This window comes from Dipodomys spectabilis, unplaced genomic scaffold (genome assembly GCF_019054845.1).
Source record: "Dipodomys spectabilis isolate Male_0828 unplaced genomic scaffold, ASM1905484v1 ptg000054l, whole genome shotgun sequence".
In the NCBI taxonomy this organism is placed as follows: domain Eukaryota; kingdom Metazoa; phylum Chordata; class Mammalia; order Rodentia; family Heteromyidae; genus Dipodomys; species Dipodomys spectabilis.
Genome location: NW_024870731.1, coordinates 8107276 through 8135016, shown reverse-complemented (window position 1 = coordinate 8135016; position 27741 = coordinate 8107276). Strand labels below are relative to the sequence as shown.

Below are 27741 nucleotides of genomic sequence, written 5' to 3'. Positions count from 1 at the left end.
CAACACATTATTCACCAAGTTGGGGAAGAAATGTACTTCAAATTGACTATATTTTATATGCCTTATTAGAAACTAGAACTATCTCTAAAAACTGGCATGTGTGGCCTTGGACGTTTAGCAGAATGCATAAGAATGTAACCAAAAAGCAAGAACATACAAACCAAACACTGGGAGATGAGTTGTAATTGCCTCTCTGTAAATTAAAATTTTGGTTTTACAGGTGGTTAAATATTGGACAGAAAATGTGTTCTGAGGACTCTAGAGAGATAGCTCTGGTTAACTTTTAAACACAAGGTTTAGAGGACTTGTCTATTAAATCTCTCTGTGAAGATGTCTAAGTATTTAATGAGGAAGAAATTTATAGCTTCTTATTTTGGACCAGACTGCTTGGCGGGTAAGAAGGTCACATGACTGCTTCATGAACTTACTTGTATTTCTCTGTCTCATCCCACTGTGAAGCCAGAGAGTAGGCCGTGTAATGTGTGGTAAGCATGGGCACTGGTTCATTTTCTCATGCACTGCATTTCTATGACAAATTTTAATATGCTATATACATCTGTTGGGGTTGTCTTTCTATTAAAGAGAAATTGTTGTGTGTGTGTGTGTGTGTGTGTGTGTGTGTTTCATTTACCAGAAGCTGTAAATAACTATGTGAGTCTTATACAAAGGGATTTTAGAGACTATGATTTGAAAATGAAATATAAATTTATTAAGCTTGGGATGCAGCTTCTAGCAGCTAGTTTAAAAAGTACAAATGTAGACCTACTCTGTTTGGAGAAGGGTTGACTATACTTTTTCTGAAGCTAATATTAATGTTCCAGAGGATAAAACACACTTAATTGGGAGTTTGAGGTACTGTGTGTGTGTGTGTGTGTGTGTGTGTGTGTGTGAGATAGAGAGAGAGAGAGAGAGAGAGAGAGAGAGAGAATGTCCCTGTTACTATGTGTATGCGAAAGTCAGTCAGAAAGAGAAGCAGATAAGATAGGAAAATTCCTTTGTTTGATTTTTAATATAAAAATTCCATGCCTTTGTAGTAATATTTATAGTTTGTTTATAATATAAAAAGTCCATGTATTTGCAGTAAGATTTATTTGTTTCCAGTTAGTGGACCCATTCTCAGATATTGAAAAGGCGGCTTTTTTCCCCCCATTTTGGAATATAAGATTACACAGCTCACCAAAAATGTGCATGTAAGTTTACATTAAGGTTCCAGATAGTGATTATGAATTACTATAAAATCTCTGGCAATTACTTTCACAAATGTCTGCTTTTCTATGGATGGAGCAATGTTTTATCAAATACCCTGAGAATACTGCAATCAGCAAAGTATTTGCTTAGGGGAGAGATTTAAACGAGTTGAAGGCTTACTTTAATCTTAGTTGCCTTTCGTTAAGCCAAATAGTGTGTAGCGTTTACCTCAGCTGAACTTACTTGGATTAACTGCTTTGTTTGATTTGCATGTATATAGCATCCTCTAATATCTATGAAAATATAAGGCATCCACTTTTATTCCGTTGTAAAGAAATAGAGGCACAGAGGATATTCTGAGAAGATAGTGCTGGGTGGGGACAATCTGGGAAGGAAAAAAAAAGAAGCTGTCCAAAAAACAATTGACACTACCTCTATATTAAATTCTATTTAGTAACTTTTGTCATTGAAAATAAGAGGCATTAAGTCTGCCTGGCTTCTCTTTACTTCCTGAGATTTGGGCTGTAAGGAGGCCATGAATTTGGGCATCTGTTCACATCTTAGGGTGGGTGGGCACCAAGAGAAGGCTCACCAGCTTGAGGGGGCCTGGGTGAGTGGAAGAGCTAACAGTACCTCCACCAGCTGAACTTCCAGGTGAAGTAGAAAGAGGCTCCTTGTATGGCTGGGGTGGGAGCCTAATGCATAAACACTCCTGTCTGCTTCCTCCTCCTCATTCTAAGTAAGTGGGATGTTTGCTAGTCATGTAAACAATGCCTTATAACATGAAAAGAACACACCGACCTCAGATTTCATTCCAGATTCCCTTAAGCAATGCATGGGCTATTTTCATTTTAAGAAAATGTTGGCCCATAATGCATGTAATAGTGTTTTTGTTTATGAATATTTCTACTTTCTGTTTTATTTTTAATTTTAATTATCACTAAGGTGATGTACAGAGGAATTACCATTTCATAAGCCAGGTAATGAGGACATTTCTTCCTGAGCAATGTCAGACCTTCCTTTACTCTTTCCCAGGAACCCTCTTATATAAGTCATGTATGTTTACTAGTTTTACTGACCTTAGCTAATAAAATTATATGTGGTACAATTCATTATCTTTTAACTTCACTTGCATTCTTCAAACTCTCAGGTCTGAATTTTAAATTAACTACTATTTTATAAAATACCCTTTTCTTTCAGAGACCTCTAGATTTTCAGTATGTTTGTTTAGTGCATTGTGTTATAGTCATATGTAATGTGAACTTCATAGCTTCTCGATTGAAATTTCTTTTTAATGTATGACTTACTTCATCATGTATTTGCATTATGATTATATCCTCAGCCTCCTAAGACTTGATTTTACTTCTTGCATTATGCTAAGCATTTTGTAATGTGAATATTACTCATAAAACAGTGCCTAGTGCCTTACCTGCCTACCTATCTAGCTATCTTTTCTTACAAATTTAATTTATTCTATTTGTTTTATTGCAGCCAGATACCAATCTGGCTTCACAAAAGTACGTCCACGGAAACTGAAAACACCAGGGAATTCTGGTATATGTAACAACATAGTTTTATCATAGTTTTTTAGAGTGAGAGTGATCTTGCTCTATAGGTTTTTGAGTAGAGCTTATATTGTCACTGATAAATGCCCATATCTCAGTGGTTAACCTTTTTTTTTTTTCATGATTTCAGCATGTGTATGGAGAGGTGGCTTGCCTCCTCTCTGACAGTACACAGGATTGCCATCTGATTATGATGCTTTTCTCTGAAAATGGCTCAACCAGCAATATGACAGACAAACAGAATGGACGATCATATAGAGACTCTTCAAGCCCAGGTCTGGAGAGTACTTGTATTCAATTGGCTAGCCACTCTGAACACACAGCTTCTACGCCTCAAATCGTCTCTCCTTCTGATTTCTTCTCATGTTTCAGGTTTTCCAAGCTTTTCTTTCCATCAAACACATCCCACTCCATGCTTGGCAATGTAGGGACATTGCTTTCCAAAGGCTCACCCTTAAGCATTTTTTTTAATATTCCAAATCACAGATGACATCCTGGAGTACATTTTAGCCCAAACAACAAGACTAAAACGAAACCTGATTAACTGGCCAAGTAACTTGTTTTCCTAATTATGCACTTATTTGCATGAAAAATTTAGAAATAAACATTTAACTATACAATTAAATCATCATTAGTAATCATAATTACTTTCATTTTTCACATCATGCAGAATTGTAGACAGATTTTACAGCTACAATCTCTAAAACGAATAGAAAAAATAGACATTACTTAATGACTTTATATGAAAATAAAAAGCCCTTTAACTTATTTTTCCCTAGTACTTGGGCCTTGAACTCAGGCCCTTAGCCTTTAACTTGTACACTGTTATCATCCAACTCTTTGTCTACTGTGTAGTGACAATTACATGTATCGGCCACCTGTATTGGGCAAAACTCTTAAAATGTGAACAAATTGCTCTATATGAATAAAGTGTCAATACTAAGAGGCTAGAGGGTTCACAGATCTTTCTTATATTTTACTCTAGTAGGATCAAGTTTCAGTCTGGTAGATATCCAATTGTCCTAGCACATTTATTTAGTAGCCTGTCTTTTCTCCAGCCTATGTTTTTGCAACTTTTGTCAGGAATCATGTGTGTCTGCCTGGTTTGCAATGGTTTGTTTCTGTATTTTCTATGATTTTTCACTGGTATATGTGTCTGTTTTTGTTCTTGTACCATGCTGTTTTGCTGGGAGACTATGTAGTATAAAGTCAGGTGTTACAATATCACTAGTGTTTTTCTTTTAGCTTACATCGGCTTGTACCTCTTTGAATTCTAAGATTATTTTATCTAGTTCTGCGAAAACATCACTAAAGTTTTGAGGAGGATTACCTTGAACCTGTAGATTGCTTTCTGTAATATATCCATTTTTCAAAATATTAATTTTGACAACCCACAAATATGGTAGGCAGTTTCATCTTCTAGTAACTTCTTATAATTTTCATTGTAGAAATGTTTCATTTCCCTTTCCCCATTCAGGTTTGTCCCTGGGTATTTCATTTTAATTTTGAGTCTTTTATAAATGCAATTCCTTTATGGCAAGTTTGTTATTAGTATACAGGAAGTTGCTGATTTTTTGTATTAATATTTCTTATGCTGCTATTGTCTAGTAGAGACTTTAATGTCTTTTAAGTAGATGATATCATGGGCAATTAGCAGAACTACAAGTCTTTAATTAGGCCAGCTACCTTGAAATTGCCACACATTTAAATTACTTAGAGAATATATAGAGTTTACACAATAAAAACTGTATTTGGGGGCTGGGAAGTTGGCTTAGTGGTAGAATGCTTGTCTCATGTGCATGAGGCACTGAGTTCGATTCCTCAGCAACACATAAGCAGAAAAGGATGCAAGTGGTGCTGTGGCTCAAGTGGTAGGGTGCTAGCCTTGAGCTGAAGAGCTGATAGCTTTGAGCTGAAGAGCTGTGGGACAGCGCCTAGGCCCAGAGTTCAGGCCCCACGACCACCACCACCAACAACAAAAAACCCTATATTTTCATTGGAAAAACATTCATGTAATAGAATACACACATATACCTATATAATCACATACATATGTGCATATGTATGTGTATATATGTGTGTATACACATTTGTGTTGTTCCTGGAGTATGAATTCAGGGTCTGGGCACTCTCTTTGAGCTTTATTGGTCAAAGTTAGCATCCACCCTCTTAGCTATAGTTCTACCTCTGGCTTTTGGTGGTTAATTGAAGATCAGAGTCTGATGGATTTTCCTGTCTGGGCTGGCTTTGAACCAAGATCCTCAGATCTCAGCCTCCTGAAGAGCTAGGATTACTAACCTATAAAATATATTTTATGTTGTACTCAAAATGAATACTAAACTTATTTATAATGAACAAAATCCATAAAAGATCCAGTAATTTAACAAGTACATTATTTCCTTGTCTACCTAACTGCACATACTTACTTGGTGAAGAGATGTGGAATGTTGGTTCACCTTCTTGCACTGCTTGATGTATCCATGATTCTGAGGACAATGAATAACTTCAACAGTCTCAAGGGGTCACTACTCACTCTCCTATTCTTATTTGGGTACTAAAATAAAAAAAAAAAGTATGACTATTTGATACACTGGTAGGTTCAAAGCAAGTTCCAAGCCTTTCTTACAGCCCCTTTGTAACAATTGACCAATATAACTGAAAAAGAAATAGAGATAGAGTAAGACACATTTAATTGTTAGTATGTCTAGTCAACTCCCTAACTTTTAATAACAAATGTAGAGAAAACTTTAACAATATTGATAAAATGTAAGAGGAACATAAATTAATAGCATTAAATGAAGCAGTATCATGGTAGACTATATAAAAAGAATATAAAAATATTATGAACCTGACACTCATAAATTTGAAAAAAATGAACAGATTTATCAATAAACAAACTCTATTAAAACTCATACAATATCAACTAGATAATGTACAACACCCTAGAGCGCTTCAGGAAATTAAATTTGTTATAAGTTTCAGGAGCCTCCAAATTTAAATAGTTTCATTGGAGATTTCTACCTGATGGTAAAAAAAAAAAAAAGGTCTCACAGTCTCATCTGGTAAGTTGAAGGAAAGGAATGCTTTCTAATTATTTTGGGGTAGTAATATAATATATAATATATGTACATATTTATATATATGTATATATAGACACAGAGTCTGATTATTCATGCAAAAATATTCAATGGAATGTTAACAAGCAGAATCCAACAATATTTCAAAAAGACCTTAAATCATGATCAAATAAAAATCAGAAAGAAGAAGAAAATAACAACAATAAGACAATAAGAAGATAATGAAGTTATTGGAAATAGAAAAATGTAATATATAAACACAGCCACATGCATTCCAAGCTTATATCACATGACACAACTTAACTATTTTCTGGTGGATTTTTTGGGGGGGTCCAGTTGTGGGGTCTGAACTCTGGGCCTGGGTGCTGTCCCTCAGCTCTTCAGCTCAAGGCTAGCACTCTACCAGTTGAGCCACAGCGCCACTTTCGGTTTTTTTCTTTTTGCTTATGTGGTGCTGAGGAATCAAACCCAGGACCTCATACATGCAAGGCAAGCGCTCTACCACTGTGCCACCTTCCCAGCCCCAAGGATTTTTTTTGTTTTTAAAGTACTGTCTCTATATTGTGAAAGGTGGCTTCCATCTTGCTCTGTAACCCAGGCTGTTCTCAAACTCATAAATTTCCTACGTTTTCCAAGTGCTGAGATTCCAAGCATTTATCCCATGGTGAGTTTGAAACTCAGTCTTGTGCACTGTCTATGAGAGTCTCATGAAAATTTGATTCAACAAATTTAATATACAAAAAAGGATGTTCCAAGTTATTATAGGAAAATGCAAACAAAAGGAAAGGAATTAGAATATTAGATAGAGCTTGAGGTCAAAGTAGATAAAGACACATACCAAGGAGTTCATATTGAAGACGTTATGGCCAGAAACATTTAATCATCTTACAACCAAATAAACACAAGTGGGCTGGGAAGGTGGCTCAGTGGTAGAGCGCTTACCAAATAAACACAGGTCTTAGAAATATAGCAAAAAATTGAAAGAAATAAGAACCTACAGGCCACAACCTTTATTAATCAGAAGATGAAGAGGACTGTCCTACAAGACTCATGGATATAGATGAAGGCTACTTCATATATCATTGGAGTAAAATCTAAACTGTTGAAATCAAAACAGATGTGTTGGCAAATGTCTAGCAATTGTATTCACCATCTTTTTTCAATGGTTTGACTATGAGTGAGACCACCTCATCCACACCATCTCTTGCTCCATTCCATCACTTCCTTCCCTTACTGCTTGGCTCGGTCCTACTGTGCTACCTTTGCCCTACTGCCTCTGATTTGGGGAAAGGAAGGGGATTGACAAAATGGTGAGACAAAGTACAAAGGGTGAACCCACACAACAGTGATACTTGCAAGACACTATGTTAGAAATGAACCTTACAGCTTGTACGGGGAGGGGAGTTAGGAGGAGGGAAAGTGGGAGAAAACGAGGGAGGGAGTAACACTGTTTAACAAGAAATGTACTCATTACCTTATGTTTGTAACTGTAACCCCTCTGCACATCACCTTGACAATACAATTCAACTGTAAAAAAAAAAGAGAATATCAAATTATCAAAGACATGTTGGTGTTGATCAGAATCACCCAGGTAGTTCACAAGAAGGTCACAGAGGCCTGACATTGCCTAACAATTCTAGTAAATACATTCCATAAGCCTGTATTTGCCTTCTAAGAGCCAAGTAAACTGTATCTAATAGTTGGGACTGGACATAGAATGTTCTGATTGGCACATCAACTCTAGGGCTAGAAAAGGATACTTTTTTCTAGTAATGGGGCTTGAATTCAGTGTCTTACACTCTCTTTGTTTTTTCCCCTCATGGCTGACACAGTACCACTTGAGCCATACCTCCAGTTCTAGCCTCTTGCCTGTTAATAATTGAAGGTAACTGTCTTACAGATTTGCCTGTCTAGGCTGGCTTTGATCTGAGATTCCTGAGTAGCTAAGACTATAGACATGAGCAATTGGTCTCTGGCTAGGGTCATTCTTATCAAACCACATACCAAGGAGACTTCAACAGGAGAGCTAAGATACAACTTTCCAATGAGTAAAAGGAAATTTGGTTAAAAGAACCAACATGTCTACATATAGGATCGGAATAGTATAAAAATTTTGATTAATTGCATAGTTTTAGACACTTAAATGTGCCCAAGTTTAAGCCTCTTCTTAGTCCCATAGGATCATATGATTATAAATACGATATTTGTGGTTCCCATCTTCACAACAATCTATCTTCTACCCTGTGCTGGCTGTAACCTAAGTAACTTAAGTTTTCTTCCTTGTAGTTTTCCTTTACTTATATTTTTATTGTAAAAATAGTGTACAGAGGGGTTACAGTTACATGATGAAGGCAATAAGTACATTTCCTGTTGAGCATTGTTACCTCCTCCTTTGTTTTTCCTCTACTATCCCTTCTATGGAATGGTCTCATGTGTTCTGATGGGTCATTTTAAAGCTACTGTAATGCTTCTGCCTATTTATAGAGAGGACTTCTTTTACCATCAGGTTGGGTGATACCGTAAACTCTGAACCTCACCCCTGATGAGGCTTCTGGTCTACACCAGCATGTCTTTGATAATTTGATCGTATTCTCTTTAAAAAATATATATTCTATTTTATTGTAAAGATGAGGTACAGAGGGTTTAGTTATGTAAGTAAGAAAATGAGTACATTTCTTGTCAGTGTTAACCCCTGCCTCATTTTCTCCCATTTTCCCTCCCTGGCTCCCCTACCCTCCAATAGTAAAGTTCATTTCCAACCTAGTGTCTTATGAGTATGGCTGTTGCATTGGTTCACCTTTGTCCTTGGTCTCACCATTTTGTTATTCCCCCTTCTTTCCCCAAATCAGATAAACATATATACAAGACACAGGGACAAAATAAAAAACAGTGACAACAGGGAATAAACCAAAGGAAAAAATGAAAGAAAAAAAGAAGTAACTTCACAGAGTACAATTTAAAACAAACCTCTTGTTTCCATATTTTGTAGTTCATTTTATCTGTTCATATGCATACAGCTATTGAGCTATGGTGAACCTCTGCTGGAACTATCCTAGACATATACTAATTATTACAAATGGGGGACATTATGGAACCTATGTTTCTTTGGGGTCTGTCTTACTTCACTTAATATGATTTTTTAATGTCCCTCTTTCTGATAGATTCATAGAATTACATCTTGGAGGCTCAGAAGTAGCAAATGATTTCTGATTTGCATCCTGACACATTACTGGCATGTGAAATATACAAATTCTCCTTCATAAGAATTTTCCAAACATGAGTATAGTCCCTTCTTTCTATTCCCTGAAGAAGTGAAAAAGGGTAATCGTTTTGTCTGTTTGGTGTCAAAGATGACGTTCAAGTCCTTGTGAATTTTAAGCGTGTCTTTTGCCACTGAGCTATCCACCAGTTTCCTAAAGTGAAAATTATTTATTGTATATTTTAAAATTGTATTATACAAATGAGTGATTTTAATTTTGGAATATATTTGTAGAAATGCATGATGTCTTTGTCTTTAATTATAGTGTATCACAGAGAACTTCCTCTGGTAGTGGTAGACATCTTTAGAACCTTCCTTAGTAGGAAATTTGCCCTGGATCACAAGTTGACTTTAGAATCCAAACTAAAACAATAATAAGACTATGAAGCTACTAGAAGGCTACAATCTGAAATGTATGTGTTCATTTCAGTGTATGAGTTATTTGCTTATCAGGCCTTTTATATAAATTCATAGTGTAGAGTATTGAGATCTAAAATATCCAACATTTTTAATCTTTTAGACCCAAATTGAATTTCATCTGTTTGAGAAAGTAAGTTTAATATACAGATAAAATTTAAACTTTTTGTGAAATCAAAGAAATAAATTAGTTTTAGTAAAGGTGTGTGAACAGAACATTTTTCTTGCCTTAAGTTCTGAAATATTTAATAATAGGTAAATATTTTAACATCTTTCCTAGGACAGACATCAATGAGAGTCATAATATAGGAACATGAAATTCTCTCTTACATTTTAATATATTTGAAAGTATCATTACGTGACTTGAAATGCTTTGAGGAAATCAATAAGTGATACATATTCATTGCAAAATTTTCAATATTGAAGGAAGCAAGTAACATTTCTTTTTAAGCAAGATTATACATAAGTTTACAGAGCATGTGACAGGTAAGATCCTTTCATTTCCTTTGGTCAGTAGCAATTCATAGACTTGAGCATGCTAAAATTTACAGTTAGCCTCTTGATGGAATATAAAATTGATAAGCAGTCTAGATAGCATTTGGAAAATATATGAACGAAATGTGTTTTGCATTTAATGAGTTTCACTGATAATCTTCATAAAAATCAAGAAAATGATTTCAAAGACTATTTTTCAAATCAAAGTATTTAAGAGCTAAGGATATCTGTTTTGTTTAGGTTTAGTGTTTTAACCATTGTTTATCTTCATTGTTTTATAAATTGAGTGAGCATAGTCTTTGGTAAAATCTCTCAGAATCTATATATCTATCAATAAACACTATATGGAAACCAACAAATATATTTCTAAAATTCTTCTTTAGTTTTCACCATCAAGACATATTATCCATAACATCTAGTTCCAGAAATGTATCTTGACTTCATTGTATGCAGGAATTAGGAGAATAATACAATAATGTGTGCTCAATTATGAGGAATGCCCAAGGTGCAGAAGTTACCATATTTTTTTATATCAAAGTTCACTATTTGATTAAAAAAAATTCTTCGGCCAGGTGCCTTTGACAAAGGCTTGTCATCCTAGCAACTTAGGAGGTTGAGTTTTGAGGAAAATAGCCAGAAGTCAATCTTTGGCTTACATGGTAGAGTACTAGCCTTGAGAAAAACTGCTCAGAGACAGTGTCCAAGCCCTTAGTTCAAGCCCCAGGTTAGCACAAATGAAAATCTCAACTGATTCAAAATTGCTCTTAAAAGTTACCAGAAGATTTTAAGATTCATTCTTTGTATTTACTTACTATTTATTTACTTACTATCTTTAAGGAGTTTCAATTCGACATGTCAATCATGAGGACAACACGTCTCACTCAATGGATTCAGTTTGCATGTGTGTTTTTAATCCCTGTTCATTGTCAAGAACATTCCTGTATTATGTATACTATGATCAGTTTTGTCATTTACCTCTCTGGTCTAGTTGTATGTATACTTTTGCCATGCTCATATCATATTTATTTAATCTCACTTTTGAAAATGTCTTAGTCATGCTAGCAGTAGTTTTCTAATCAATTTCATTAAAAATATCTAAGTGATTTAGAAATATGACATAATATTTACCAAATTACATATTAAATTTGCACTACATTAATGCAACATACAGAAATTAGTCCATAGGTGAAATAAAGACAGGTTGATTAAACTCATATTTACAAAACACTTGTTTCCTTATTGCATGTTATCATTGCTTAGACCTCAAAGTCAAAAAGACTCCAAGATCTGCATTCTATTGCTGCTGCTTTATGCTTCCATGAATAAATTATTCAGTTAGGTGAGTTCATAATTCCTATAAACTCTTTGGGCAAAATTGTTTCCAAATCTTCTTGTAAAATCCAAACAGCTTGTACCTTTTAATGTGATTCTTTCAACTTCTATCATTTCTATGAGTGTTTTCAATTTTTAGTCAGCATTGAGACCCCATATTTTTCTTTAGATTCTACCATCCATAGTTTGCTAGTTGGAAATTCTATAGGTATTAAACCATCAGATAATGTAGCTGTAACTAAACTGATCACACATTCATTTAAAATCAATAGAAGCAGCTGGACACATGTGGCTCACACCTATAATCCTATCTACTCAAGAGGCTGACATCTAGGGATCTCTGTTCAAAGCCAGCCAGGACAGGAAAGTCTGTGAGACTCTTATCTCCAATTAACCACCAGAAAACCAGACATAATATTATGGTAGGACACTTGCCTTGAGCTGAAGAGCTTAAGGACAGCACCCAGGCCCAGAGTTCAGGCCTCACGACCAACAAAAAAAGAAAGAAAGAAAGAAGAAAGAAAGAAAGAAAGAAAGAAGGGGAGGGGGAACGGGGAGGATTGGGTGGTGGGGCAGGGGGAGGATGGGAAGGGATGGGAAGGGGAAACAAAGGAGGAGGCTACAATGCTTGATAAGAAATGTACTCATTATCTTGCCCATGTAATTGTAACCCCTCTGTACAGTATTTTCACAATAAAAAAAGAATGTATAGCATTGATTAACAATAACCAGTTGGGAAAAATCAAGTAAATATGAAGCAGCATGATAAGATCCAATTAAACAAAGTAATCTAGACTCACACATTGGTTACTAGAAAGAAAGAACATTGGAATCATCCTTATAATATATGTGTTTAAAGCTGGAGGGAATATGCTTTAGAGAGCCACCTGATGGAGGCTTGGCCCAATGTGTGTACATACAACTAGATTTTCTTTTTTTTTGTTTTGTTTTTGGGTCCGGTTGTAGGGCCTGAACTCTGGGCCTGGGTGCTGTCCCTCAGCTCTTCAGCTCAAGGCTAGAGCTCTACCACTTGAGCCACAGCGCCACTTCCGGCTTTTTTCTTTTTGCTTATGTGGTGCTGAGGAATTGAACCCAGGGTCTCAGGCATGCAAGACAAGCGCTCTACCACTGAGCCATCTTCCCAGCCCCTACAACTAGATTTTCAACAGGTATGTTATTCTTTTTTTTTAAAACAAAGACAAAAACCTCTTGTTTACATTTCCTGGAGTTCACTTCAATAAATATTATTTTATATATAAAAAAAGAAAGAAAGAAAGAAAGAAAGACCACTAGAAGCAAAACAAAACAGGCCATAGGATATAACAGTATTAATGAAATACAGCAATTTGTGGGACAATTTAGTCTGAATCAACCAGATGTTAGAAAGGAGAAGAGAGACATTATGGTTAGGTTCAGATTCAATAATTAAAATGTACAGGATCTCAGACAACTCTCTCAGAGTTTGTTTGAACAGGAACAAGTTTATAATTTCCCCCCATGGAATAGTAATGAGAATTTCAAAAGCTCCCCGTGGCTAAATGGATTTTGCATAAATACATAATGCAAGAGCTGAAGTCTAAGACAAGTATACACTAACAATACTCAAAAGACAAAGTAGGTGGCATTTGAAAATCTAGAGTAGAAAGGGTTAAGGGTATATAGAATAAGCAGTAGTGTGCTTGCCAGGCTCTGAGTTCAAATCCTATATGATCAAAAGGAAAGAGAGATGGGGAGAAATACATAAAGTATAGTCATTCAAAAGAGGTAAAAACAAGGGACAAAGGCATAGAAGAGGGAAAAAAGCAATTATCACAATGCTGATAAGCCAACCAAGACAAATTTAAACTAAAGAAAGTCGGGAGGGGTTGCAGGTACATGCTTAGACCAGTTATCAGGAGGTGAATACCATGGCTTGTGGCAAGCCTCCCTGCCCCGAAAAAAGTTTTCATTTCCATAGATGGGTTTGGATTTCCCTACTTGTCAGATGGTATGCCATGCTTCTTGCCTGGACCAACTTCAAACTACATCCTCCTACCTATAGCTCTCACATAGCTGATATTACAGGTATGTGCTATTAGAATGCCCAGCCTGTTCTATTTTTAAAAAATTATCATAAAGATGATGGAAAAGGGGTTATAGTTATATAAGTCAGGTGCTGAGTACCTATCTTTTTGAACAGTGTCATCTTGTCTTTCATTTTCCTCAGTTTTTTTTTCCCTCCCAATTTGCTACCCACAAGTTGTATAGTTCATTTTCAAGGTAGTGTCTAGGGAGTGTCACTGTAAAATTAATTCATCCTTTGGGCCACCATTTCTGTGTTTCCTGTTATATTCCTCAAATCAAATAAAATTACATACAAGACAGAAAGCACAGAAGTCAAAAGAAGTGACAAAAGGGGAAAAACAGAAAAAGAAAAACAAAACACAAAAGTAAAATAAACAATCTCATTTTCATTTCTTGAAGTTAGTTTCTATACACATCATTTTATACGATCATATGCTCATAGCTATTGAGTCTTTCTGATTCTCTTTTAAGTGTTTCCTCCTTTAACCTCTCTATGTGAATGTTTTTGAGACCTGTTTTTTTGTTTCTTGTCAGTTGTAGGGCTTGAATTCTGGGCCTGGCCACTATTCCTAAGCTCTTCAGCTCAAGGCCAGCATTCACTTGAGCCACAGCACCACTTTCGGTTGGTTTTCTGGTTGTTTATTGGAGATAAGAGTCTCCTGCACTTTCCTGTTTGGGCTGGCTTTGAAATGCAATCCCCAGATCTCAGGCCCTTGAATGTTTAGGATTACAGGCATGAGCCACCAGTGCCTGGCTAGTCCTGTTTAATCTATCATGTCCAAGTGTACTTTAAGAAACAAGCTTTGCTATTTATTTATTTATTTTTGGCCTGGGCTGGACTGAAACCATGATTCTCTTGATTCTCTTATTTCTGCTTTCCAAGTAGCTGGGATGACAGAAGTGACCCTCTTATGAATACATAGAAGCAGATGTTTCTTTATAAGCCAATTTAAAAATGTCTGTCTTTCAACTGCAAATAATATATTCTATCAACACGTATGACTGATACATGTTTGGTCTGAGCTGTGTATTATTTCATAACGTCTATTTGTATTACATCATACTTAGTGTTTCTGTATTGTTATGTCTTCTTTGCTTGGAATACTTCGGTTATTGATGAAAATTTGATGTTTGCTATAGATTGATTTTATGTTTATATCTGCTCATGTGATTTTAATAACCTATTCTCTTCTTCCTTACTGACTTATATGTGATTGGCCATTTTTAACTGTTTCAATCGTTTATGGTTTATTTTGCTTTCCTTAGCTCATTTATAGTTGCATTCTTTTTATTTCAGAACAATGTATAATGTATACACATTGTTCTTCTATCTTTTGATTTAATTTTATATTGAAACCATATCTGAATGGTAACTTTAATAAGTGTTCCCCAAAGACTGATTTGTTCAAGGTGTGGTCTCCAGCCTGTGGCATTGTTTGGAGGCCAGGAAACCTTTAAGAGCTTCAGCCTAGTGGAAAGTTCTTAGGTTCCTGGAGATACAGATTTGGGATCATTGCTTCTTCACTTTGTATCCTAGCCACCATAAGGTCAGTAGCTTCTTCCACAATGCACTCTCAATATGCTATGTCTTGACTAGCCACAGGCTCCAAAGCAAAAGGGTTAATTAACCTGATTGAAAACACAAGCCCAAATAAACATTTCCTTTTTAAACTTTATTTTATTGTAAAGATGCTGTACAGAGGGGTTACAGTTACGTGAGTAAGGCAATGAGTGCATTTCTTGTCCAGCATTGTTACCCCTTCCCTTATTGTTTTCCACTATCCCTTCCCTCACCTCCCTCACTACCCCTCCCCCGCCACTGCATGAAGTTGTAAAGTTCATTTCCAATATACTGTCCTGTGGGTATCCTTGTTGCAATGGGTCATCCTGAGACCTTGTTTCAGTATTTTGTTATTCCTCTTCTACTCCCCAAATTAGACAAATGTATATACAAGATATAGAGTACCAAAAATCAAGTACAATGACAAGGGATATACCATAGGGGGAAGAACATACAAAGGAAACAAAAAAAATCACATAGAACATTTCCTCTTATTACTCTGCCTTATCTCAGGTATTTCCTTACAGCAACAAGGGCTGACTAATGCAATCTGTTTGTCAAAGCTTCCCTCGCTATCTCTTGGTTAAAGCTTACCCTCTAGTAGATTGCTCCAGGAAGATAAATGTGGATGGTGTTCTTTGAGTGCCTGCCTACTCCTTCAAAATTGTCTTGTTTTCAGTAGCTTTGTGTGTGTGTGTGTGTGTGTGTGTGTGTGTTTGTGTTAGTACCAAGAACTCAGGGCCTCACATTTTTTTGAGTGTGTGTGTCATTCTTGAGACTTGAACTCAGGGACTGGACACTGTCCCTGAATTTCTTCTACTCAAGACTAGCACTCTACCACTTGAGTCACAACTCCTCTTCCAGTTTTTTTGAGTAGTTTAGTGAATATAAGAGTTTCAAGTATTTTTCTGCCTGGGCTGGCTTTGAACTGCAATAATCTGATCTCTGTTTCCTGAGTAGCTAGGATTATAGGTGTGACCACCATGGACCTCTACCACTTGAGTCTTACTTCCAGCTCTGCTTTCTATTATTATTTTAATATATATTTTATTGTAAAAATACTGTACAGAGGGGTTACAGTTACATGAGTAAGGTAATGTGTACATTTCCTATCGAGCATTGTTACCCCCTCCTTTGTTTTTCCCCTACCATCCTTTCCCTCTCCACCTCACCAACTCCTCCCTCCCTCACCAAGTTGTAAAGTTGTTTTCAACATTGTATCTTGTACATCTCTTTATTACAGTGGGTCAACCTGTCTCCTTATTTCAGCATTTTGTTATTTCCCTTCCCCTCCCCAAATTAGAAGAACGTAAGGCACTGGAATCACATACAATGAAAACAGAGGTTATACCAACAACATACAAAATAAACAAAAAAAAATCACATAATACACTATAAGTACATTAAAAACAAGTAGAAATGGTCAAAAGCTATGTACATATGATCATATAAGATGATGCTAAGCGAAATTAACCCCAAGATATGGACACAAGTGGTTTTATCTCTCTTGCTGTTGATTATTTTTGAGACAGTGTCTCAAGGGCTGCTTTCCTGGGCTTGATTCAAGCCATAATCCTCCAGATCTCAGCTTCCTGAGTAGCTGGGATTACAGGCGTGGGATGCCTGCACCTGATTTTGTTTCATTCTTCATTTCACTTGGTTATGAGGGTTCTTATGTCAATTTCTTTAATATTTATTCTTTGTGTGCTCTAAAATTTTCTTTATTTCAGGTATGGTTTTTAGCTTTTCTTCTTCTATATCTTCCTTTACTCATTGTCTTTGATGTCTCCATGGTTTTGTCCATTCAGTGTTTATATTTTTGAACAAGTGATTTATATTCCTATAACATGCTATAGACACAGGCACAAAATATGATAAGTAGTGTAGAGAGTGATCTAAATAGAGTGAAGAGTGAGCTTTAATTCCCTAATCCCCAGAATTGGAAAATGTTAAGACTTCTGGTTGGAACCAAATTCTAATCACAGGTAATCTTGTAACATAGGAGAGGAAGATTTTTATTTATTTTTGGGGGGGTTGATTTTGGGGCTTGAACTCTGGGCCTGGGCTCTGTCCCTCAGCTCTTCAGCTCAAGGTAACTTCAATCTACCACTTGAGCCACGGAGCCTCTTGTGGTTTTCTGAGTGGTTTATTGGAGATAAGAATCTCACAGGCTTTCCTGTCCTTCCTAGCTTTGAGCCATGATCCTCAGATCTCAGCCTCCTGAGGATTACAGGCTAAGATTACAAGCGTGAGCCACTACAAAAGAGACAGAGGAGTTTGAGTATAGAACTAAGAGAGGATACACTGACAAGAGGAAATTGTTAAACACCAAGAAATTTATATAGCCTCCATTAACTATCAAAGATACAAAAACAGATTTTCTTCTAGTGCCTTATGAAGGATGTGATATGTATATCAATATGTACATAATGTATTTGAAATGATGTGGAAAATTTTAAATTTGGCTCTTTAAAAACTGGAAACTTGGAGGGAGGAGGCTGGGAAGGGAGGTGAAGGGTAAACAAAGGAGGCTGCAATGCTTGGTAAGAAATGTATGCATTATCCTGCCCATGTAATTGTAACCCCTCTGTACAGTATGTTCTCATATAAAATAAAATTAAATTAAAAAACAAAACAAAACTGGAAACTTACCAAAGAAAAACAGTCTCCTTAGAGAGTAAGATCCACACGCTATAGCTCATTGCATTTGCACTGTCATACCATTAACATTCATTCTACTGATATACTGTCCCTCTGTCTCTCTTTCTCTGTGTCTCTTTCTTTCTCTTTCCTGTGTGTGCTTATTATGTTTGTGTGTGTTACAGGAAGGGATTGAACCTGAGGATTTACTATCTTATGCATGCTGGTTAAGACTCTTGCATCTAAACAAACCTTCAGGCCTTTTGTTTGTATTTTGTTTAGCAAATGGACCATAATTTCCACATAAGGGTTCCACATTCAAAAATCTCCACATACTTGGATCTCTCATTTTTCAATCAGTTCTACAGTCCACAGACTGTATTTTTTTTACCTTCAGGAGAAGATGAAGGCCATCTAATTTTATATTTCTTTAACCCATATCTGTTTTAAGGAAGACACTATGTAGCACAGGTTCTGTGTATGATCTGCAAACTCCACATAGGTATAACAGGAGACTACCCAATCTCTAGCCTGGCCACATGCTCAGTACCCAATCCCACGCTCATTAACTAATGCAATAAATAAAATCATTATTGTGTCAAAGGTAATTACGTTAGTGTTTGTGTTGCTAAGCCACTAAACGTATAGTAGTTTGTTACAAATGCTAGTGAAAATTAGTCAATACAGTGATACTATGGATATATCTTTTAATTTTTAAGTATTTATTTTTAATTTTCAAAATTAACTTTAGGTTTACAAAGCAGTTTATGAATACAATCCCATCTTGATCATGGTCACTCCATTCATCATGTTATTTCTCCTTTTCTTTTCCTCCTCCTCCTGCTCCTCGCTCTCCTCCTCCTCCTCCTCCTGCTCCTTCTCCTTCTCTGTGTGTGTGTGTTTATGTGTATGTCATAAATGTAGACTGGTTATGGGGTTTGGACTTAAGAGTCTGGTCTCTGTGCCTTATTTTTGCTCAAGGCTAGCTAGTCCAGACTCTTTTGGGTGATTAATTAGACATAAGAGTCTCAAGGTCTTTCTTTCCAAGGCAGGCTTTGAATCAAGATCCTCAGCTCTCAGCCTCCTGATACCTGGGATTAGAGAGATGAGTCATAGGAGCTTGGCTTCATCATGATTTTAATTCTAAAAGTGTGGAGAGCTGCGGGAGCCACGACCAAAGACGGCGCAGCCGTAAAAATGGCGCGGCCGCAAAAATGGCGCGGTCGCAAAAATGGCTTGGTCGCAAAAATGGCGCGGCCGCAAAAATGGCGCGGCCACATGGCGCGGCCGTGACCAAAGATGGCGCTGGCTCCCGCCTTCCGTCTTCCCGGTGACTAGTGCTCTCTGTAAAAAACAACTGCTTATATGGCTATGACTTGGCTCCTAGTTTGCTTCCCTGTTTGCAGCCCTATCGGTATATGCCACGTGGCGCTTCGGGATTGGCCATCCAGGAGGCTTATAACTGGAGCTCGGGGGCAGAGGGAAGGAGAAGCGGGAAGAAGCGGGCAGAAGAAGCCAGAGAGAAGATGTTGTAAAAGGTCCTGAATAAACCGCCTGAAAGAACAACCTGTTGTCGCGTCATCCTTGCGGGTCGAGGCGGTCGCGACACTCCAATACAAATGAGAAAGCTCTGATCTTCGACCAAAGGCACTATACATTCTAAAAACTAAATGTTAAACTATCATGATCTTTTTGAATACAGGTAAGATTTTCAAAAGAAGTCAGTCATTGCATTGCATCAGAAAGGTCCATTCAGCTGTGAGATAAAAATCTCACGAGAAGAATCTCATTGGAATGATTGAGAAGACTTAAGAAGTAAAACCCTGTACCCTTCACTTACAACTCTTCTCCCACTAATAAGCCTTCCCTAACCTGCCCATCCCCCACAACACTTATTAGTCCTCCCCTTGTGATTCTAATGATGCACCTGCTTTACAGCCCTTGTTCTAATGTCATGTTGTGTAGTAATTACATGTCTCCGCCTTCCTCAATACAATGCACACTCAGAGGCCAGGGACTTGATTTTTGCATCTCTTCCCAGTGCCTGCCATCTTAGGACGTAGGCTCTACAATCAAACAGATGTTAAGACTGAGCATACAGAGAAGAGAATTTACTTTCAGCCACAGCTTCAAATGATGCACAGACATTATCTTGTGTGGCAATCCCTCTCTTCTAAAGCCTTGGCCTGTTAGGGGCTAAAATCCCATTCTCTCCTACTTTTCCCCCAGCTCTAACTTCGTGTATGCCCTTGTTACTTCTTTCCCACCTGCCCTTTCAGAGACAACAGTGCTAACGCAGGAACATTTGTTTCCTTCTCTATTTTCACTAAAAAAATAAGTATACTATGCTGTCTTCAATGACATCTTGAAAATTTAAGTATATGATGTTCTATATTTTATTTATTTTTATTTTTTTCTCTTTTTTATTGTGAAAATACTGTACAGAGGGGTTACAATTACACGGGGAAGATAGTAAGTTTCTTATCAAGCATTGTAGCCTCCTCCTTTGTTTACCCTTCCCATCCCTTCCCATCCTCCCTCCCCCCCACCCAATCCCCCCCCCCCCCGCAAGTTGTAAAGCTCGTTTTTGACATGATAACTTGTACTTCTCATTGTTGCAACAGGTCCACCTGTATCCTTATTTAAATGACTTGTTTTTCCCCTTCCCCTACACAAATTATACTGACATCAAATACAGTGAAAGCATGGGTTATACTGTGGGGGAGGGACAAACAAAGCAACAATGAAATAATCTTATAATTGCGTTAGAAACAAATGCACGAAAGAAAAAAACATTTAAAATACATATCTTAGGGTGGTTCATTTTCCTAACATCACCTTATCTGGCCTTTTCTGCTTGACTCATACATATACTAGATATTGCAAATAAGGGAAATCATGGGACCTATGTTTCTTTGGGCTTGGCTTACTTCACTTAATATAATTTTTTCCAAGTCTTTCCATTTCCTAACAAATGGGGTGATGTTCTATATTTTAAACTCATTACCTGAGCCTTATTTCTGAGTCCTTACCTCTTTCTTACCTCACGAAACCAGCTGATACCACATACAAGTTAGTATACCATCCCTATACCTGATATGAACTTATTCTTTTCTTGTCCCATGGCTATAAGACATTTGTCTCTTCTCTTTATTCATGAACTGATCAACATTATTGTTCCACATACAGCCACCTAGCTGAGAAGACACTCTTCACCTGTTGCACTTCAGATAAGAATGACTCAAAACCTGTCTCCTGAAACCTCTACATGTCTCTTGTCATTTATCAACTTCTACTGGTTGGATTGTGGGGCTGTGGCTCAAGTGCTAGAGTGCTGTCTCCTAGCAAGCACAAGGTCATGAATTCAAACCTTAGTACCACCCTAATCCACCCTTCCTACCCCAAATCCAATGGGAAAATCTCTAAAGGCTATGGCTAGCTCTCTGTTACCTGATCCATGCCTTCAGTCCATTTTCATGGATTATTCTTGATATAGGGTCTAACGTTATACCCTGGACAGCCTGCACATGATACTATTATTTGTTTCCCCACACAGCTGGGATGACAGGTGTGTACCTATCCACCCAGCAACTGGTTGCAATGGAGTCTTATGACCTTTTGTCTCATGATCTCTGTCTTCCAAATAGGATTATAGCTGGGTTTTTCGTCATTTTTTTTTTTTTTTTTTTGGTCGGTCATGGGGCTTGAACTCTGGGCTTGGGCACTGTCCCTATGCTCTTTAGCTCAAGGTGAGCTCTCTACCGCTTGATCCACAGTGCCATTTCCAATTTTCTAGTGCTTTATTGAAGATAAGAGTCTCACAGACTTTCCTGCCTGGGCTGGTTTTGAACCATGATCCTCAGATTTCAGCCTCCTAAGTAGCTAGGATTACAGGCGTGAGCCATTGGCGCCCAGCTTGTTTTTGTTTTTTCGATGATGTCAGTTACCTTTTTTTTCCCCAGGCAAATCTTGAGCTCTAAATCCTCCTGCCTCTTTGCCTGCCCAAGTAGTTGATCTCACAGATGTGTTCCACCATGTCAATGCTGGCTGAAGCCATTCTCTTAAAAAGGAGACACATTCAGCCTCTTACTTAAAACCTTTCTAAAATGCTTGACCTTCCCAGGTGATCTTCAATTCATTGTTTTCAGTTCTTTATCTTATTAGGCAATATGTCCATGATGAACACAGGATGTTTTTAATGGTTCTATATATCATCCTGATATCAGCACTGGAGATACATCATGAAAATACTGTAATCGGGGGGAGGGTGCTTGTTTTTGCACTTGTATAGATCTCAATGGTGGTCTCTGAAAGTGCAATGCATCCTGTACAAGCCTGGCTTTGTTCCAAGCATATTACTCTGAACTGATTTCATCCTTCTAGTACTGTGCAGAGTGATTTCTTTTTCCAATTAATGTATATTAATGGTTTCATTGTGTTATTTCCATACATGGACATAATGGTGTTTCATTAAATTCACCCCATCTATTGCTCTTTCTTAACCCTCCCTACTCTTGACTGAATTATGCAATTTTAACAGATGTCACTATTCTATTTTCACTATTCATATAAAGTGTTCTGATCACGTGCTTTCCACTGTGTCGTGTTCTTCCATCCCCTCTTCCCACAGTTTTTCACTCTCAAATTATCTCCATTGTCTACTCATGTAATTCATTTTATTTAGATCTAGATGCTGCCTATGAGAAAGAAGATGCAAATATTTATCTTTCACTGTGAATTATTTTACTTCATGTGATGTTCTCTAATTCCAGTAATTTTCTTCAAGACATCATTGCAGTTTTCTTTATGACTGAGTAATAGTCCATTGACCTTATTGTTATTATTTTGACATTATTATAATTAATCACTACAGTACCTCATGAATTTTTTTTTGTCACTTGTGGGCCTTGAACTCTGGGCCGGGGCACTGTCCCTGAGCTCTTTAGCTCAAAGCGAGTGTTCTATCCTTTGAGCCACGGCATGACTTCCTACCTCATGATTTTTGTCCATCCATCAAGTTGTTGTTTGCCTAGGCTAATCCCATACCTCCAGTGTAATTTGTCCTCCCTTTTCCATATTTAGCCGACCCACGGCATATCTGTCTTAACTTTGCATTAACTTTATTCTTTCTGACTTAAACTATTGCAAGCTGTGGTCTGCAGAATATGGTCTATTCCAATTGAATGTCTGAGATCTGCTTAACTGACACTTGATCCATTATATTTCTGTCTCAAGTTACCATCCTCACCCCATGAATGGCAGGCAGCCAGATCTCTTTGGCAGCTAATTAGAAGTCTTCAGCACCAGCACATTTTCTTTAGGGTGTTTGTCTTTTTTATGTGTGCAGCTTTTAAAGCTAAGAATCCTTTACAAAATAATACCATTATCTAGCAAGATCTAGAGAGCTAGTTTGGAAAGTTGACTTAAAGTGCAAAGTCAGTTCTGCAACAGAAGAAGGAGGAAAACATAATTTTAACTGTCTGGTTTTATGGTGGGAGGAATCACATATTCCAGGCAAAGGAAAAGAATTCTCATCAACAATTCCCAGAAGATTCCAGCGGAAGCACCATGCTCCTAAATAAATCATGCTCTTCATGTTGAAATACAATTTAGAAGGCCCATTATTTCAATGGAATAGTTAGTCTGGTCCAATGTAGACAACAATAATTACCTACAAACCTTAATTTATGGAGATCACATTCAAAGGTATTTTGGACTAGTGTACATCCTTTGGAGCCAAGGTTACTTTTTTGTTAGATTTATTATTTCAAACACACAAGAATAAATCATGCTTCACTTCAGAATAACATAAAGATTATCTGTGTATAAAGACTTTGCTCCCAAGATTTTCACTGAAATAAATTTAAGGAATGACCATAGCTGGAAAAGGCTAGAGGTGTTTGCGTTGATAACAGATGAAAGTTTTCAATATTCTGGAAGGCAGAAGGAGGATGTGAGGATTCAAAAAGGAAATACAGAGAAAAGCATGGGGCCAGCTGGAGGAAGAAGTCTGCAGTCAGGAACTACATGGGGCATGAGAGGTGAGAGCAAAGAACCTGAGACACGTAGGGCAGAAAGTATGGAGACTGATTTAAAAGAAAAAAAAATGTTTTATATTAAGATGAAGATACATTATAGGCAAATTAGTGGAAAAGGAAGCAATAGAAAAACAGTGGCTTGCATAATCATGAGTCAAAAAATAAGACAATTTAGTATCACTGGATAACAAGAAAATATAAGCAGTTTACTCAGAACTGAATAAAACAAAATCTTTTGGCCAGGGCCATTGGCATATGCTTATAATCTTAGCTACTTAGGAGGCTGAGATCTAGAGGGTTGTATTTAGAAGCCAAAGGTATGATTTAAGTTGGTGGAGTGCTACCTAAGCAAGAAACTGAAAAAGCTTGAGGCCATTTGGTGCAAGAAAAGAAGACATTTTCTTTATGGTATTAAGAACATAGAAATCTGTCAAATTCTCCAGTCACTCACAAACAATATCTAGAAAGATGAGTGCAGTTAGAGGCTATTTTATTTAGAAAATTGTGAACATTTCAAAGTGTGAGTGTAGTTTAGCTTATTTGTAAGTAATTGAAGGATAAAATAAAGTAAAAAATGTATATCTTTAAGTAGGGAATTTGAGATGTTGGCTTAAGTGAATAAAATCCAGACTAAAACTGAAACATGTGTATGAGTATTTTATGCAAATTAATGAAATTTTGAATGTTTATGTAGAAGACAGTGTGACAACAGATGATATTTACCTGTTAAATTCTTCTTTTTCCTTTTTTATTTTTTAAACTAGAACTGGGATTTGGACTCAGGGCTTCTCATTTTGGTTGGGCTTGCTTGGGTGGTTATTGTTCTAGTACTTGAGCCATGCCTCCAGCCTCGTTTTTGCCTGGTTAATTATCCTCATGGACTTTTTTGTTTGGGCTGGCTTTGAACTGAGATGTTACAAATCTCAGTCTCCTTAGTAGCTAAGGTTACAGGTTTAGGCTACCAATGCCCTTTTTTTTTTCATTCCTCTTTCTTTCCTGCTTGCCTACCTATCTGACTTCCTGCCTGCCTTCGTTCTCTTTTTTCTTTCTTTTTTTCTTGTGGTAGTATAGTTTAATCTTAGGAGTAGACTCACAATATCTATTACCATGCTTGTCAGGCTGGTTAAGAGAAACAGGTAGAACAGGAAGAAAATAGAAGTGAAAGAGGCTGGCTATTCTTTGGGTGCAAGAAGTAGCAGATGGTATAATGAAAGCCAGTTAGTTGCTGGAGAGGCTTTTCTTCTACTCTGTGTAGCTGAGTTTTGTCTGCTTGTATTTCCCTTATTGTTATTTGCCTTCTGTTCTATTGGACACACACACACACACACACACACACACACACACACACACACACACACACATCTCCTGTGGTTTGTTAACCCGAGAGGCAACCAAATTCAGACCCAGTAGTGGAGTGAGGTCAGAAGTTCAGTTACCTATGACATGGGTCTCAGGGGCAGTGGGAGGTGCTGGAAGAAACACTGATTTTAATCAACCTGAATTTAAATCTGGGAGTTTCCTGGTGTCATAGATGTCAGGAGAAAATCCATTATCCTGCTTGGGCCTCAATGTCTTTCTGAACAATGAGCAAAGCCCTGCCTCTTTTGGTGGATTATTGGCTGTATTGTACATACATGGAAAACATTTTAGCTTCTGTGGAACATCAGTGAAAACATGTCAACCAGATGAATGGATTCTCTTACAGGGGGTTTCCTAGGGCTCTTTCTCTCCCCCAGAAGCCACGTAAGCACTGCAGTGATTTTGCCTTGTTTGGGGACCTGGCCCTGTACTTTCAGAACACTCCCAGGTCACTCTTGTGTACAGTCAGGGTTGAAAATAATTGAGTTAATGCATATTAAGTGCTTTTAAGGTTCCATTAGTAGCATAATTCTTTTTTTTTCCAGTTTGTGTAGTAATAGAGTTTCAAAACTGGGCCTTAGACTTGCTAGGCAAGTGCTCTACCTCATGAACCATCCTTTTAGCCCCTAATTTTACTTCTGGAACAGTGTATTTATGGCATATGGCCATTAAGGCTCCCAACAAATGCGTTGATTCTTCTTTTTTTTGTTGTTGTTGTTGGTCATGGGGCTTGAACTCTGGGCTTAGGTGCTGTGCTTGCGCTCTTCAGCTCAAGGCAAGTTCTCTACCACTTGAGCCATAGCACTACTTCTGGTTTTCTAGTGCTTTATTGGAGATAAGAGTCTCATGGACTTTCCTGCCCTGGCTGGCTTTGAACCATGATCCTCAGATCTCAGCCTCCTGAGTAGCTAGGATTACAGGCATGAGCCACCAGCACCTGGCTTTTAATGCGTTGATTCTTTACAAAGTTATACAACATGGCTTCAACCAAGAACCATTTTCTAGACCAGCTTCTTCTCCTTATAATGATTGACAAACAGCTAGAGTGGTTACTTTTATGCCTCTAAGTTCTCTCTTCAATGGTAAACCTTATGGAGCATTTTTGGTGGGCAGGTGCTTATTCAAAAAAAAAAAAAAAAAGAAAGTACAACTCACTACCCTTTTTCAATTTGAGGAAGGGAGAAATATTATCAGACTGTTTGAAAATCAAATTATTATTTCAGTGGTAGATGCTATGGTGCTAGAATCCACAGGGCACTGGAAGGGCTTGAAAGAAAAGTGTTTACCCTAACTCAGACTACAGAGGTCCCTTTGGAAAAAAAAATTCCATTAGAAGGGATGGGTAAGCACTTTATACGTAATATGCAAGTAAACATGAGAGAAAGAAAGGAGCTTTAATAAAATGTAGAGAAGAGTAACCACTCTGGGTTATACCAGGCATTCCATATCAAGTCTGTGTTACTGGAACAAAGTGCCTAGGGAAGATAGTAGTGGAAAAAATGTAATCCAGAGATGGAGGGCTGATTTCACTCAGGAAAGCAGTGTTTGTCCTAATAACATTCCTTTTTTTTGTTGTTGGTTGTGGGCTTGAACTCAGCTTGGGCACTGTCCCTGTACGCTTCAGCTCAAGGCGAGTGCTCTAGCACTTGAGCCACAGCACCACTTCCTGTTTTCTATTGGTTCATTAAAGATAAGAGTCTCACAGACTTTTCTTGCATGGGCTGGCTTTGAACCATGATCCTCAGATCTCGTAGCTAAGATTACAGGTATGAGCCACTGACACCTGGCTCCTAATAACATTCCTTTGTGGTCTGAGCCCATGTCACTGCTTACGATGAAGAGTAGATGGATTTCCTCTGGGAGAAGGAGAGATAGAAATTTCTGAATTTGAAGACTTCATAAAAGGAGAAACCCAATATTGTAAGTAACAGGAATTAAATGATGCCAGATAATAAGATCTGAAATACGTTCTGTAAGGCGGTGCAGGAAAAATACTTGTCTATATATCAATACATAAATAATGTGCATATGTCTATATACACATGTGTGTGCAAATGAATATATATATCCATGCAGATGAATTTACATATTGGTTAAAATCATAAAACTGAACAAGGGTTTGATTGTGAATGTCTTAAATGTATGTTATTTGGAATTTCTATGTTAGAAGAGATCCCACAGATTATCCACACAGGATTAATTTGAATAAAAGTGCCATTTTACACATCATTATACTTTCTTAGAACATTAAGTAGTGATCTAAATAAAGAAACAAATATACAAAGAAGCTGGAAATTTACACAGATCAAAACATTTAGCTTAAAATTGATTTCTTTTGTGGTTTAAGCAAACAACAAAATCCAGATTAAGTGTTTATATAGCTCACAACTGTATGCCATTGTTTAATTTTTCTATAAACTTTACAATGTCCATCTTGTGACATTTCAAAAGATCTATGCTTCTCTTCAGACTAGTTAATAAAAGTCTGTCCTTAAGTGGTACATGATTCGTTTTCATGTATTCTCCTTATCTCGAACAATATCAATTATTTGAGCCTCTTCCTTCTCCCCAAACCTGTAGAGATCACAAAATTCTTTGAGACTAAAATTGACCATATTGGCAAGAGAGGCAAGGAAGAAATGGTCAAAATGGTTCATGGATCTTTCTTTTTTTTTTTTTTTGCCATTTAGACAAGGAATTTTGTATTTTTCTTCTTTGAACAAGTCACCTGAAAATTGGTGTGTGA

The 27741-nt window shown here is 37.2% G+C and overlaps 1 long non-coding RNA gene across 4 annotated transcripts in view; it reads right to left on the bottom strand.

The window, feature by feature from the left end:
• The window catches only part of LOC122107946, a 40176-nt gene that overhangs the window by 4071 nt on the left and 8364 nt on the right, over positions 1 to 27741 (bottom strand). For 3 of the 4 annotated variants that reach the window (XR_006147441.1, XR_006147443.1, XR_006147440.1), the window contains 3 exons: positions 7305 to 7357; positions 5180 to 5307; positions 1481 to 1573 (listed from right to left, as the gene is read on the bottom strand). This is a non-coding gene — a long non-coding RNA (uncharacterized LOC122107946). Of the gene's footprint in view, positions 1 to 1480; positions 1574 to 5179; positions 5308 to 7304; positions 7358 to 27741 lie in introns of those variants that run through there. The other variant, XR_006147442.1, reaches the window with a different exon arrangement.